Raw genomic sequence first — 16,777 nt, 5'->3', positions numbered from 1 at the left:
TCGTGAGAACAAGAGATTGCTGCCTGATCAATAAAGCCGCAGCAATCCATACGCATCACAAGGAAAGCTGATGACCATTTTAGCTGGGTGTGTGTGTTTTATGACTCTAGGCACAGCCTCTGAGTCTCATTCCAACCAACTGCTCTGGGAAAATGAGCTGCCAACTTGACACACGACCCAAACCAGCAGACCAGGCAAGTGTAAAGTGTCTGACACCAACTGCAGGATTGCAAAGGGCTAGGCTGTTGCCAGACTGCAGGAGCAGCGGCAGAAAGGCAGTCTAGCCCAGACGATCAAGACCGTATAGCCCACAAACCTGGCACTCTGCACCAGCTCAAAAGACCAAATACCCAAACTCTGTGCTCAGAATAATAATAGGAAGTGACTTTTATGAACTCATTACTTGTTTTACATAAAAACTTATTTAATTATTTTAACAAACCTATTATGTAAGTATGAGTCTTGTCTCCATTTTAGAAAGGATGAAACTGAGGCACAGAGAGGTCTAGCCCCTTCTCCAAGGTCACACAGCAGAGCCCTCATTCAAACCCCAGGCAGCCCAGCTCCAGAGACCTTGAGATCTCAAGCTCATGCTCCCCATGTTTTCTTGCCTTTGCACAGAACAACAGTTCAGAGCACATGTTTCAGATCCAGACTTACTAAGACCCAGATTCTGGTTCTGCCATCAACCAGTTGCATGACCTTGAACTTGACCTCTGTCAGTCACAGTTTTCTCATCTGCAAAATGGCAGCGTTGTGAGGATTTAAATGTGTAAACGTGCCTGGCGCATAATGAGTCCACAATGAACAGGGGATAGGCCACTATTTATTTGGAAGCTCACAAACCTCTTAATTACAAGGTGTATGGTATTCAAACTTCACTGTCGAATAGTTACTCAAAAACCTGAGTGCTAATATACTTTTGTTGGTTTTATTTTTTTAAACATTTTTAAAAGATAGATTTATTTATTTATTTATTTATTTTGAGAGAGAGAGAGAGAGTGTGCATGTGTGTCTGTGAGTAGGGGGGAAGGGGAGAGAGAGGGAGAAGTCAATGGAGTCAAGCAGACTCCCTGCTGAACACAGAGCCTGACTCAGAGTTCTATCTCATGACCCTGAGATCACAACCTGAGCCAAAACCAAGAGTCAGGAGTCAGAGGCTTAATGGACTGAACCACCCAGGCACCCCCTTTTGTTGGTTTTAATGAAAGCTTTATTATTATTTTGAAATATTGAAATATTTCAGCATTCTCTGAAAATTACGGAATTCCTCCATAATCCTGTACATTTTTAATGTATTCAAAAACTATGCTTAGAAATCTAAAAAAAAAAAAAAGCTTTCTTATTCTGTTAGACAGGAAACCATGTATTCCCTTGACAAGTATCAAGGACTAACTCCATACCAACCACTATTCTGGTTTCAGAAAATACAATAATAGCAAACATAAGAGGAAAATCTTTGACCCTATGGGCAAGGACAGCTAGATTTCTTTTTTTTTTTTTTTAAGATTTTATTTATTTGGCAGAGAGATCACAAGCAGGCAGAGAGGCAGACAGAGAGAGAGAGAGGGAAGCAGGCTCCCCACTGACCAGAGAGCCTGATGCGGGGCTTGATCCCAGGACCCTGAGATCATGACCTGAGCCGAAGGGAGCGGCTTAACCCACTGAGCCACCCAGGCGCCCCGTTAGATTTCTTTTTAATGTATTTTTAATCAAGTTACTATAAGGTTCTTTTTAATTTTAAAAATTTCTGACATACTGGGTGCCTGGGTGGCTCACTCAGCTAAGGGTCCTCAGCTCAGGTCTTGATCTCAGGGTCATGAGTTCAAAAAAAATGTTTTTTTCATTAAAAATAAATAAATAAATATATAGATAAACAAACAAATAAAGCTATAACAAACCAACACGTTTACCTATAATAAGGCAACACAAGTAATGTAAAAAAACAAATAATATGTCAAGTTTCCATCTTTTGACTGGAACTGCATGAGACTCTTGATCTCGGTGTCATGAGTTTGTGTCCCAGGTTGGGTGTAGAGGTGACGTAAAATAAATAAACATATAAACTTTGACTGGAACTGCAATCCCATGAGAAATCTACTTAACTAGCTAAGGTTTGGGGCTTTTTTGTCATTGTTGTTTTTCGTTTTGGTTTTTGGTAGTGAAACTAGAAATATAGACTTAGGGAGAAAAATTAAATCAGTAATTTTTTTAATTAATCTTTGATGATCTGGAAAAAAAAAAACACTGAACTAAAAGAAGTCATCAGATGGTCTCCAAGACACCTTCAACAATATGACAATAACTGATTCTCTTCCACTGAATTTAACTATTTCTCCTTCAGTCTTAAGTATACTACTAATTTTCCCAGTGAAAACAATGGCATTTTAAGCAAAACTCCAGGCTGGTGAGTGACCTGCAGATGAATGAATGTCTGACCTTTCCTTTCTCACAATTCAGCTCTCATGTGATCTCTCAGAGAATACCCCACCCCCACCCCGAGGGTGCTAATTAAAGTTGCCCCACATTCCCAGGGTCTATCCATTACCCTATCGTATTTCTTCATGTCACTTACCACCACCTGAAATTATCTCATTTGTGTATCAGTTACCTATTTCTTGTCCATCTCACATACTGAAATGTAAGTTCTATGGGGCTGGGGTCCCACCTGCCTTTCCCTAGTGTATCCACAGCAGCCGGAATGCTTGCTGCCTCGTGCACACATTCATTGAGTAAAAAGATGAAGAGCAAAACAGATATATTTCTACAGATATATTTTTTTGAAAGGGTCTTTCCCCTCAGCTGCAGCAAGGAAAAAGAGGCATGTACAAATTCCTAAATTCTCCTTAAACAGCCTCTAAAGCAGTGTTTGGGTCAAGGGTGGTCCTGAATTTATCCGTTCACTGGATGGGTATTTACTGAGCATCTACAGTGGGCCAGGTACTGGTCTAAGTTCTGAGTATGTGCAGGAGAATAAACTAGATGTAGCCCAGGTTCCTAAAGAAGCCATTATTGCCTAAACTCAAGTCTGGGACATCTGGAAAACATATACTGATGAGGCTACTTCAAAGATGTATAATATATGATACACGCAAAGCCCTTCACATGAGCCCTGGAACACAGTGAGCCCTCAGGAACCGATAAGAAAGAAGAAGAAAATATTTAGGAGGAGGAGGTTGTTGATGATGAGTAGTTTATATGCAGAAAGAAAAAGTAGCGTCCTACAGACATCAAATGAGCAACAAATATTTACTGAGGTTGTTTCAAAAGTATCAATAATCTGCCCCTGGAATGACAAAAAAGAGAATTCAGTGTAAGTTCTTACTGCAGAGAAGATGAATCACCACGACCAAGACTGATGATGTATTTTACTCTCATATCTAAAGCCACAGGCATGTCGTCATTTATATTATTAATAATCTAGCTGGGACTTCCAGTTCTGGGGAAGACGGAATGAGTACACTCTGCTCTCTCCCACTGCTCGCAACTAAACCCTCCGGACAAGCTAGATAAAACAACTCTGTGAGAATTGTAAAAAGCAAATAACAGCAAGCAAGCTGGGGAGGAAAATCAAAAGTCAGAGAACAACCAATACAGCAGTGAGTGCCTGTTTTAATTTTTTAAGTCAGTGCTCCAGCTTGGACCCCAGAACTACACACAAGGAAGGCACAGACAGGGGGAAAAAAGAGAGAAAGAGAGAGAAAGAGAGAGAGAGAGAGAGAGAAAGAAACTTCCCTTTTTTGGCCAGAAAACCAGAAAGGGGGGCCCCAATGAGGCAGAAGATTTTCCTCTTTTTCCTTCTGCTTACTTCTCTTGGCTCTGTCCCAAGCAAGTCCCAGTCATGAACTTGTATTTCTACAGTAGTTAGAACAGCATCAGCCACAGAGGCACCAAAAACTCCGAGGAAAAAATTCCTATTCTCTGACTAGAGGAAAGAGCCTCTCTGATGCAAAGAGCGTGGAAGAAACCCCATTGTTTTCTTTCTCTCTCTCTTTTGTCCCCCTGTTTCACCCTAAGTGGACAGTTCACATTAAGTGTGGAATTAGGCAGAAAGACTGAAGCCCCACACTTAGCCGGACAATCAAAAGAGTAGGGAAGCAGTCTCCAACTGGAACAGGCTGGCAAAAACTATCCTCCAAATTTAAGGATGAAATCCCTAGGCTCACTCTCAAGCCACCCCTGTGTAGAATTTCCCAAAGCAGGAAGGCAAAACCTGAGCACTGAGCTATGACAGCATGGACCATCCCACACTACAGAACCCTGAGTGGGCAGCCCCCAAAGAGCAATACAAACACTTTAAAAATAAAATTGGCATTGGAACGAAAGCCTACAGAATGCAGGACATGCAATATGAGCCTTACCGAATTGGTTACCTGCTTTAAAAGTAATAATAATAATAATAATAATAATAATAATAATAACAACAAAAATCCCACATTCTCCAGAAGATTTTAATAGAACCCAGGGTCTCATAAACATGATATTTACTATGCACACAATGCCATCTGTAATAGGCTGAATAATGTCTCCCCAAAAGATTTCCATGTCCTAATCCCTAGAACTTATGAATAAGTTAAAAGGGATTTCACAAACATGAGGAAGTTATGGATTTTAAAATGAGGGTGATTATCCAGGACTGTCTGGTTGGGTTCAATGCAGTCACAAGGGTACTTATATCAGAGGAACAGGAAGATTAGGACCAAACAAATTGGAGATACGATGATAAAACCAGAAGTCAAAGTGATATATTTTGAAGATAGACAAAGGAGCCATAAGCCAAGGTTTACAGAGACCTCTTGAAGATTGGAGAGGTAAGAAATACCTTCTTTGAAGTCTCTAGAAGGAATGCAGCCCTGCCAAATCCTTAATTTTAGACTTCAGATCTCCAGGACTGTAAGAGAATAAATCTGTGGGTTTTAAAACCATTAAATGTATGGTAATTCATTATATCAATGACCAGAAACTAATATACAATTTAAAATTACTCAACACAAGGGAAGAGGAGGGGAAAGATAAAATAATATTACCCCCACAAAACACTTGGAAAATCTTCTCCACTGTCAAGGAAAAGTCAATAGACGCCAGCCTGGAGGTGACCCAGATGTTGGCATTAGCAGACAAAGACTAAATTAGCTACTGTAACCATGTTCTGTGAAGTGACAGCAAACCGTCTTTAAATAAATGGAAAGAGAGAGATTTTCAGCAAAGATATAGAAACTACAACAAAATAGTAGAAATTTTAGAACTGGAAGATACAATAGCTGAAATTAAAAATTCCCTAGATGAGTTTAATAGAAGAGTGATGATTCAAGAAAGATCAATGAACTTGAAGACTGATCAACACAAATTTTCTAATGTGAACAAAAGCAGAACAAACATTGAAAAAAAAAATTTAACAGGGTTTCAGAGACCTGGGAAACAATATCCAAAGGTCTAAAATCCATGTCACTGAAGTCTCATAAAGAGAGGAGAGAGAGACCAACGCAGGAAAAAAAATATTTGAACAAATAATGGCTGAATATTTCCCAAATATGTAAGACATAAATTTGCAGATTTGAGACATTCAGTGAAACTCAATTAAGATAAGCTCAAAGAAAACCATGATCAGGAACATTATAATCAAACTACTAAAAACCAAAGCCAGATGGATGGATGGATGGATGGGTGGGTGGATGGATGGATGGATGGATGGATGGATGGATGGATGGTTGGACTGACAGACAAACAGGTAGATAGATAGGCATACAGATGGATGGATGGACGGATGGATGGATGGGTGGGTGGATGGATGGACGGATGGAGAGAGGAAGGGACGACGGAAGGAAGGAGGGAGGGAGGGAGGTAAGAAAGGAAGAGTGGGAGAGAGAGAGGGAGGAAGAAAGGAATTTTCTTTCACATTACATATAAGGCATGACAGTGGTTCTCAACTGAGATGGCTTTGCCTCCCTAGACACATTTGGCAATGTCTGGAGATATTTTTGTTTGTGACAGTCATCTAGTAGGCTGGAAGTCTAGATGACTAGATAGTCATCTAGTAGGGAAGATGATGCTAATAATCCTTCAGGTCACAAGACAGCCCCACCATAAAAATCACTCAGCCCAAAATGTCAATAGTGTTGAAATCCAGAACCCTGAAATAAGAGAGCAATTCAAATTACTAGAGATTTCTCAACAGAAAGCACAACGGTCAGAAAACAATGAAACAACATTATTAAAGTGCCAAGAGAGTGTCCACCTCAAATTCTATATCTGGCCAAAAAATCCTTCAAGGGGGCGCCTGGGTGGCTCAGTGGGTTAAAGTCACTGCCTTGGGCTCAGGTCATGATCTCAGGGTCCTGGGATCGAGTCCTGCATCGGGCTCTCTGCTCGGCAGGGAGCCTGCTTCTCCCTCTCTCTCTGCCTGCCTCTCTGCCTACTTGTGATCTCTCTCTGTCAAATAAATAAATAAAATCTTTTAAAAAAGTCCTTCAAGGACGACGGCACAATAAAGACATTTTCAGATGAAAGAAAAAAGAATTGTTGCTAGCAGATTCTATGTGAAAGAAACTCCACAGGAAACTTATCAGGTGGACAGGAAATAATACTCAAAAGAAACCGGAAATTGGTAAATATCCAGGTAAATATAATAGACTATTTTTCTCCCGTGGGAAACAAAAGCTATAACATTGTCTGATGGGACTTTCAACGTATGAAGATGTAATAAACAAGTAAACTACGACCCATATGCTTGTAAGTAAATGTTCTAAATTTCTCTTCAATTGGTAAAAATTATTTAAGAAGTTAAATACAGGCATATCTCATTTTTCTGTGCTTTATCACACTTCACAGATTCTGCACTTTTTTATAAATTGAAGGTATGTGGCAGCCCTGCATTGAGTAGGTCTAAGAGAACAATTTTTCCAACTGCATTTGTTGGCTTGGTGCCTCTGTGTCGCGTTTTGGTAATTCTGACAATATTTCAAAGCTTTTCATTATTATTATATTTGCTATGGTGATCTGTGATCAGTTCACTACTTGCCAAAACTTCAAATGGTGATTAGCATGTTTTAGCAATGAAGTATTTTTTAATTAAGGTATATGCATTGGTTTTATTAGACACAATGTTATTGCATACTTAATAGATTATGGTGTAATGTACACATAACTTTTATATGTGCTTAGGAAACCAAAAAATATTTTGACTTACTTTACCTGTGATAGTCACTTTTTTGTGGCAATCTGGAATGAAAACCACAGTATCTCTGAAGTATTACATACATTTTAATTCATTACAATATTTAAACTGTAATTATGTATATTTAAAAAAAGAGACTCTTGGGGCACCTGGGTGGCTCAGTGGGTTAAAGCCTCTGCCTTTGGCTCAGGTCACGATTCCAGCATCCTGGGATCGAGCATCGCATCAGGCTCTCTGCTCAGCCGGAAGCCTGCTTCCTTCTCTCTCTCTGCCTGCCTCTCTGCCTACTTGTGATCTCTCGGTCATATAAATAAATAAATAAAATCTTAAGAAAAGAGAGAGAGAGACTCTTCAGAGAGATATAGTTTTTAAAGCCAACAAATAAATAAAAATAAAATATTTAAGGGGCACCTGGGTAGCTCGGTTGGTTAAATGCCTGCCTTCAGCTCGTCATGATCCCAGGGTTCTGGGATCGAACTCCATGTCAGGCTCCCTGCTCAGCAGAGAGTCTGCTTCTCCCTCTCCCTCTACCTGCCACTCCCCCTGCTTGTGCTTGCTCTCTCTCTGACAAATAAATAATCTTTTAAAATAAATAAATAAAATAAAATATTTTAAAATTATTCAAATCCAAAAAGAAGACAGGAAAGGAGAAATGGGTCAAAGACCAGAGAACAAACAGAAAACAATGATAATAAAATAACAGATCTGAATTCAACCATATCAACAATTACATTCACAGTATAAGTCAATCAATGAAAAGACATTGTAAATTGGGTTTAAAAAAAGACCCAACCCCTGGGGCTAAAAAGACATTATATGTTTATAATATTTTTTTTAAATTTTTAATTTAAAAAATAAAAATAAAAAATAAAATAAAAAAATATTATAAAGACTCAACTATGTACTGTCTTCAATAATGAATATATAACCATACTGTTTTGCTTGTGGGGTGGTCAGTGCTACATGACAAGGAAACACTTGGATGACTAGAAATTTGAGACACTCTTGCATGTTCATCCTGTCTTCAGATGTTCTTGTGGGTTCTCCACTGTCAGCTCCAACCTCTACCAATTTAAGTGTCTTATTTTTTCAAGACCACTTAACTTCTTATCCAAATCTTATCTAGAACCATTTGTCAAGGTGTCCATGTGTTCTAGTCCCTTTCTTACAATTCTTTTCATCAAAGAATCTTTGTTCAAAGCAGAACCTATACCAAGGGTGCTACTTTAAAGCATCCCTCAGTAATCATTAATAGGAAACATGATCTGCCACTATCTTTCTTTTTTTTTTTTTAAAGATTTTATTTATTTATTTGACAGACAAAGATCACAAGCAGGCAGAGAGGCAGGCACAGAGAGAGGAGGAAGCAGGCTCCCTGAGGAGCAGAGAGCCCGATGCGGGGCTCAATCCCAGGACCCTGGGATCATGACCTGAGCCGAAGGCAGAGGCTTAACCCACTAAGCCACCCAGGTGCCCCTGTCATTATCTTTCTACACACTTTCTCTATAGGGAAAAGCTTTGCCACTGGGTCCATTCTGGGTGTTGCCTCTTTCACAACCTTCTTGTTTGTATGACTCCCTCCAGCTTCATCATTCCATCATTTACATAATTTAAGTCCAATGTTCATTGTGTGCTCATTAAATGCACATTCTGTCCAGAGCTGTGGGACAGAATACTTTCCCTTAGGAGGCTTTCTCATTCCCCAGATTTGTCTAATTTTACCTTTGGAGGGAGCAGCACCATACTGTAGGCTATGAGCAGAAAAAAGTTAGAGACAGTGTGACCTGTAGATGGATCATTTTCCTCCCTCAGATGTGCCTACTAAGGTGAGGTCTGGGAACTTACATGTTCAAATGAGTTCTTAGGTTGTGCACTCTTTTAAAAAAATACTAAAACCCCTTATATAGACATCCATAATTTCATAATTTAAAACATGTAAAAACACAAAGGAAAAGGAAAAGTCCCTTCTGTGCCATCCAGTCCCACTCTAAGAAATAATCACTGTGAACAGTGTGCCTTTGAATGTTCTTGAAGGGCTCTCCACTCTCCAGCTCCATATAAAACTGAATCTGCACATATGTAAACATATCCATCTATATGTCTAGCCATACGTAAACACAAACATTTTTAATGGCTTCATGCTCCATGTTTTGATCTAAGAGTAGCTTTTTCATTGTGTCGGCAGAATTCTAAGATGGCACCCACTATTCCTGGACCCCAGTGACACAGACCTCCTCCCACTATTCAATCAAACATGGATCTAAGCATTCCTGTAAATTGATTTTGCAAATGTAATTAAGGCCCCAAATCAATTCACCTTAACATAGGGAAATTATCCAGGTGCACCTGATGTCATCACATGAATGCTTTAAATCTATGTGAAGAGGTCAGAGACAGAGGAGGTTAGAAATTGAAATCTTGAGGATTTGACATGCTACTCTGGCTTAAAGTTGGAAGGCGACACATGACAAGGACCACAAGGGGTCTCCAGGAGTTGAGAGCAGTCCCTAGTTGACAACCAACAAGGAAAAGGGAACCTCAGTCCTACAACCACAGGAACCAAATTCAGGCAACAAGAATAATCAAGCTAGGAGATTACTTTTCCCAGAGTTTCCAAATGAGAACTCATTTCAGCTGATACTTCAGTTTCAGCCTTGAGATACTCTGAGCACAGAACCCAGGCATACCAGACATCTGAGTAGGTGTTATTTAAAGCTCCTAAATTTGTGGTAATTTGTGACATACCAATAAAAAACTAATAACAACATATAGCATTCCAAGTCAATATAGATAAATGTTTCTACTTATTTTAAAGGCTATATAATATATTGTTTTGATATTATGTTGATATGGCAAAACATATTCAAATATATCCTATATATAGAAATGCACCTGTTTCTATTTCTTGTAATGTTTAAATAACTTAACAACAAACATCGTAATGCATCTGTCTTGAAATATCTGTTATATTTTTTTCTGGAAGAAAAATTACAAAATGAGCAATTATTTTACCAAAGGCATGCACATTTTTTTTATTTTAATAGCTATTGTCCAGTTAATCTCCAAAATTGTTTAATTAATTTATATTCCCAAAAACTGACTGTGCATTTCCTTACACCATTGTAGATATTACAAAGTATTATTAAATTTTATAAATTTTGCCAGTGAGTAACTTTTAAGTTTTCATGTCCATGGCTACCTGAATAAATTTACTCATTTTATTGTCCATTTGCATTGCCATCTGTGAATATCTCTTGCTAATTTGAGATTACATTGTTTCCCTCTTTTAATTTTCACGAGGTTTTGTGTAATAGAAGCAGTCACTCTTTGTTTTTACAAATGAGGGTAAATACTTTCTCTAAATCTATAATTTGCATTTTACATTTTAAATGCCTTTCACCATGATTTTTGTTAATTTTTTGTTATTCTGTACATTTTTCTCCATGGCTTCTGTTTTTTACGACTTGCTTAAGAAAGTCTTCCCTACCATAAGATTGTAAGCCGTATTTTCTAATATGCTCCTCCAATATTTTATACTTTTCCTTTTTTACCCATAATATTTTAATAGCTTTACTGAGGACAATTTCTCCATCCCAAAAAATCACCCACATCAGTTCTTCAGCTTGATAACATGCAGTAAATGTATGTAGTTATGCTACCATCCCCACAATCCAGTGTTAGAACACACCAAACACCCTAAAAACATCCCTTGAGTTTGCTCCACTTCCAACCACCAGGAAATCACTGATGTCATAGATTTTGCCTTTTCTAGAAATTGCATACAATGGAATCATGCAAGATGTAGTATTTTGTGTTTAGCTTCTTTTATTTAGCATCACATTTTTAAGCTTAATCCGGGTTGTTACATATATCAGGAGTTCAACCCTAGTTGCAGCTGAATAGCTAGTATTCCACTGTACCAGTAAGTTGCATTTCGTTTATCCAATCACACTTGGTACCATGTGGATTGTTTCCATTTTGGAGCTACTCTTACATGATTATTCCATATGAAATTTATTTTTATTATAATGTTTATTATAGGGATCTATTTTTTCTAAATGGGTAACAGTCCCTCCACCACTATTTAATGAATAGTATTAACCCCACTGATTCGAATTACTACATGAATCACACGCTAACTTCCCATTTATCCTTGGATCTATTTCTAGACTTCCTCTTTCATTCTACTGCTTATCTGTTTTCTCCACAGTAGCATGATGCTACATTTTAACATCTAGGAGGGTAGTTATTTTTCTTTTTCAAAGATTTCTTATCCATTTCCACACATTTAGTATTCAATAGGAAACTTAGAAAACATTTTTCAGTTTCCCACCTCTCCATAAGGATATTAAGAATCCAAAAGTATTCTTACCAATATCGCATTAAATATTTATGCTGGTTTTAGAATGATTTTTATCTTTAGGTTTTCAATCTTCTATCCAAGAACATGGCACATCCTTTCATCATTCCTTTGGTAAAATTTATGTTCTTTCGTAAAACGTTAAAATTTTCTTCACATTGCCATTATATTCCTTATTTAATGTATCCTTAGATATTTGATAGTTTCTGCTACTCATTTGTATTCCATTTTATTTTCTAAATCGTTTTTGACAGGAGTAAATTGAAAAATTTATTTTTGCATATACATCTTATTTCTAGTTAAATTCCCTCATTAGTTATGATAGTTTATCATTTGGGCTCATAGCTTTTATAGATACAAAGTGATATCAAACACCTGTAGTAAAAATTATATCATTCTCTTTCAAAATTTAAGTCACGTATCTTTATTGTTGCTTTCCATCAATTAGAAGCTTAAATTTTTCATTGAATGGTAGCAGTGTTAAGTATCCCCAATTTATACAACATTTGAATGGGAACGTTTTATGTTATTTGCTACAATGCTTGCTGTTGATTTTTAATAAATTTCTTTATCCCATTTATGAAGTTTTCTTCTACTCTAACTTCCCAATATTATGTCAGAAATGGTTGCAGAATATTAGTAAATGCTCTTTTGTTATTTGTTGACTTGGCCTTATTTTCTCCCTCGAATTTGTTAATGCAATTATTTGGCTAGGTGATTTCCCAATGTTAAATCACTGTGACAGGCTTAAAGCAACCCCCTTTTCAGTAGAGCAGAACTTCATTGTGTAGACAGCTCATCTGAATATCTAGAAATTTTATTTTCAGCCCTACCTCCGACTATCCAGTGAGTCATCCGGATTTCTTTGTGCAGCTAGATCTTCCCCATCTGTAACTAGAGGTGCACTTGAAGGAAATAATTTTGTTCCAAAGATAACTTCACCAATTGTATTTTCTGCCTCTTTAACTTTGGTCCCGATAAGTGGAAGCTATGTTTCTCTTCTGAAAAATTATTAATAGGTCCATAGGATAAAACAGTATAAATCTCTCAAATAAACTCAAATTTGTTGTTTGCCTTCCTTCTCAAACAAAGTCAACAACAAATTTGCAGAGAACGCTTTGCAAAGGGTGTAATTACATGTTTGCGTGATTGCCCTTTAACTTAGAACTTCCCACGAGACCACAAGCTCAGAAGGGGTTTTCATCTCATCTGTTTTACTCATCATTGCAGCTCCTGGGATGCTATGAAAGCACTCAAAAAAAAAAAAAAATCTACGGAATCAATAATGTTTTTTAAATCTATCTAAAAAGAAGCTAATTCATGTAATTTCAAGAAATTCATTGTGAATTTTCCATCTTTTCTAACTATAATGTGAAAAAATCATTTTTTAAAGAACTGTATGTTTTTCATTGCTAACTGTTCATCATGTATAAGCACCAAAAAACAATTCTCCCATGAACTGAGTCTGCCAGCCAGGATAAAGGCTGAGGGTCTCCCAGTCACAAGATCCTCTGTCCAGATCATGAAGGGAAAAGTTGAACGTCACATCCAAGAGCTGAGCTCAGTCAGTCCTGCTGCCAAGTCTGGATCCAGGGAAGCTGGGCGGCAGGGGGTAGAAGCTGAGGCAGTGCGGAGGCTGACCAAGCAGCAGAGAGCCAAAGTGACAAAGCAGCTGGGCTCTCTGCAGCAGCCAAGAAGGGAGCTGACTATGGCTTCACAGAACTCCTGACGACTGACTCTGGCGCTCCTGACTTGGAGAGCTCAAGCCCCCTTGCTCAGCCTCCTCATGCTTGGCCACCCCGCCCCCCAAACTGTGTCTGCAGTTCTCTTCCTGCTTCCACACTCCCCACATGGCACCAGCCACTGAGGCTGTGGCTTTATCTGTAAAAATCAAACCTTTTCACACCCCTGAATCTAGCTGGCCTCCGCCTACATAGGGCCTCACTTCTTTCCCTCCTGCATCACATCCAGGGCTGCCTAGAGCCTATAGGGTACCTTGGATGAAATTTGCAAAAGGGCCAACTATTTAGAAAAGGTGCCCCTCTATGCTGACTCAGCCTGTCATGGCTTAGAGACCGGAGGTGACTTTGCAAAAGAAGGAGGAAGGGGGGAGAAGGAAGGAAAGAAGGAAGGAGTGAAATACAATTTTCAAAAGTAGAGAAAACAATTCACCTTTCTCCAGGTCTTAATTGGCTAGCTCCCCCAATTAACCCACACGGCCAGACACCCTGTGGAAGTCACAAACACACCCACAGTATGCATCCTATCTACAACAGCACACTACTTGGACTGCCCCCTTCTGGGCTTAGACCCCTCTAACCCTTCTTTTCTGTTTCCCCACATGTGATCTCTGCAGAGAGGGACTCTGACCACGCGCTGCCCCCTCATAAGGCTCCCATCACATGGGTTAGGAAAAGCCGACATGTTCCGATGACCACAGCCATCTGGACCAGGGATCAACTGCACCTGTGCCACACAGGCCAGCACAGCTCAGATGCACACCATGGGTCAGCTGCGTCTGAGGAGGTTTGGTGTCCAACTCTGTGCCACGGGGATTCCATATGGGAGGAAGACAAACGCACCAAATCAGAACCTCTCTTGGGAAACGTCAAGAGGGATGCATGCACAGAAACTGGAGCAGGATATAAGGCCCCAAGCCAGCAATTTCCTCCACCTGCCCTCCCAGAACTGAGCACACCTAGAAGATCAGAGAAGGCACTCCAGGTGGAGATAGGAAAGCACACAGAGCACTCTCAGGCTTACCCAGGGCACAGAGCAGATGGGGCCCGGGTGGTGGAGGACACTGAAAGCCAGGCCAGTTACCTTGTAATTCATCCTACAGGCAGAGACAATAACACCATGGACTCTCCATCCAGATCGCCGGTCAAATCCTGCCTCTGCCCCTTATCAGCTCTGACTTGTCACAAGTCAGTTAAGCTCTGCACATCTCAGTTCTCTCCTCTTGAAAATGGGAGATGCTGATAGCGTCGACATCACGGTGTTGTTGTGAGAAATAAATGAGCTGTCATGTGCAACGGGCACAGAACCCCCCCCCCCCAGCATACGGTGAGCATCAAAAACTGTCTGCTTTATTACTATTTTTGATCCAGAGAGTCATGAAGAAAACCGTGTTTTCAGATGGTTACTTTGGCCAAAATTATCCTGGAGCCAGGGAGAGATGAGAGAAGTGTTAATATCACCTCTTGTGTGGGAGGGGAAGGGAGAGAAGGAAAAAGGAAACAGGAGGGCTGTGTCTCCCATGGTCGATCTAGAACACTTTTCTGATTGAACGCCTCTTTCTTGTTGCTTCGGGGAGATGAACTAACACAGAAACCATAGACTCTCTGTGTATCGTGATTTCACACCCAGTTCCTTCAGGATGGGGATGGAAATGGGGAAAAGGAGAAAATCCCACCTGAATCTTGCCCTCCTGTCCCTAACTTCTCCAAGCTCCCCCATCCCCAACCTGCCTTCCTGACTTTAGTGTTTGATACACACAGGGCATTAACCACACCCTTACTGTAGGTTGACGGACTCTGCAGCTGGGGCCGAGCACAGCGTCAGAGAGCCTGGGCAGTAAACGATGGGCTCGTGCCCACACCTATTTACCTGGGGTATTAGTTTCCAAATAAAGCATCTGTCCCAGTGCTTTATGTAAACACAAAATGGCAATTAGCAGCCCACATAAAGGAGGCAGGGAGTTCTGCATCCTTGTGGCTCATAGACCAGGGGCCTGCTCATGGCCAAGAACAATGGGCTAAAGGAGGAACACCTGGAGGTTTTCCAGGCAATGTGACAGGCAGGTGATATTGTGTTCCTTGGGGGATTTCGGTTTTCACTCTCCATCTATCTGACTTTGCCTTCAACTAGAGATTCCCACCTAGAGATTCCCAAGAAATGAGTACCTGCCCCTTATGTTCAAGCCAAGTCAATGGCCATCAGGGGTAGACAGTCCAGAACCATTACCACCAGTCCCCCCTGTATATCTTCCTGTCACTAACCTGCTCCCAGTCTGCTGTGATTTCTCCCAACACCTTGCCTTCAGCTTCAGCTACTGGTTCCCACTCCAAACTAGCCATGTTGTTTAGGGCTAAGACTTGATTTTTCTGAGCTTTCCTTTGTCTGATGCTTAGATCCTCCCGCCCATCTCCTACTTCAGGCCTCCTTTAGCTTTTGGTGTCTTGTGCAGTCTCCCCTGGCATAGTTGCATCCCAGGGAATTAAAAGCCCAGGAGGCCCCCTATTGGCTCTTAGGCAGGATCATCAGGAAAAGGAAGGCTATGCCTGTGGACCCGGTGGCCAACCGTGGTACAGGTCTCTGACATTGAAAGTCACAAGTCTCTCAATGCTTTCCTAGTTACACACATTCATCAAGTGGCTTCACACCAGAGAACCCATCTCCAAGTAGTCCCAAGTGTTCACACTGGGGCTCCTATTACACTCCAGGAAGGAAGGACAGCCATCTGTACCCTTACCCTGAAATCTGGCAGAGAGAATGTAAGCTTACTGGGATCTCTCCTTTCCCAAGGCTCTTGGACATTGTTCCCAGGCTCCCCGAGACACTTTCCTTCAAGCTCCAGTCTGGAGTGACCTAAAGGACCCAGAGACATGAACATTCAGCATCTCTCCATTCCTGGCCTTCCATCGGATCTTCCTGCTCGTCTCCAACCAAACTCCCATGTTTAAAGTTCATGCCTGTCTGAGATCAGCAGAAGAACAGGATCTGGACCCTACCAGTTCTTAGAAAGAGGGAAGAGAGCATTCAGAGTTGAGGTGACGTGAACCTGGAGTGGCCACATGGGTTCAGAGGACTGCTTAAAATGTGCAAGATTCCACCAAGTCCAGATGAGGATTTTAACTGGCTACAACAATGACCACTGCATGATAGCAAAAAAATTCAAAACAAACAAAAATAACAAAAACAAAACAGAAAACAAACCTGTTATCCAATCCTTCTAGTTTTGTCAAATGGCACAGATTATTTTAAGCCTCTTATTTAAATGGAGTGCAATTCAACTGGCAAGTCTTTCTTTCATTGTAAATACCACTGTGAGGGGGAAGGACTCCCTGGCTCTGGGCGAGCAGTGGAGGGAGCAGCTTCCCAGGGTTGCCATCACAACAACAAAACCTGGTGGCTTAACACCACAGAAATGTATTCTGTCATGGTACCGGAGACTAGAAGTCCAAATTCAAGGCTGTCTACAAGGTCATACTCCCTCCAAAGCCTTCAAGGGAGTCCTTCTC

General features: G+C 40.4%; 1 protein-coding gene and 1 long non-coding RNA gene across 6 annotated transcripts in view; one reads left to right on the top strand and one right to left on the bottom strand.

Annotated features, from left to right (window-relative positions):
• SV2B (synaptic vesicle glycoprotein 2B) overlaps positions 1-16,777 on the bottom strand; it is a 180,720-nt gene that overhangs the window by 112,219 nt on the left and 51,724 nt on the right. The gene's annotated exons all lie outside the window — the stretch shown is intronic.
• Positions 8,860-14,464, top strand: LOC116590388. Its single transcript, XR_004285577.1, has 3 exons — positions 8,860-9,000; positions 13,891-14,060; positions 14,377-14,464. It is a non-coding gene; the product is annotated as an uncharacterized LOC116590388 (long non-coding RNA).

This window comes from Mustela erminea, chromosome 5 (genome assembly GCF_009829155.1).
Source record: "Mustela erminea isolate mMusErm1 chromosome 5, mMusErm1.Pri, whole genome shotgun sequence".
NCBI classification, from domain to species: Eukaryota; Metazoa; Chordata; class Mammalia; order Carnivora; family Mustelidae; genus Mustela; species Mustela erminea.
Note: the sequence above shows the minus strand (reverse complement) of the source record. Positions and strands in the feature narration are given on the sequence as shown.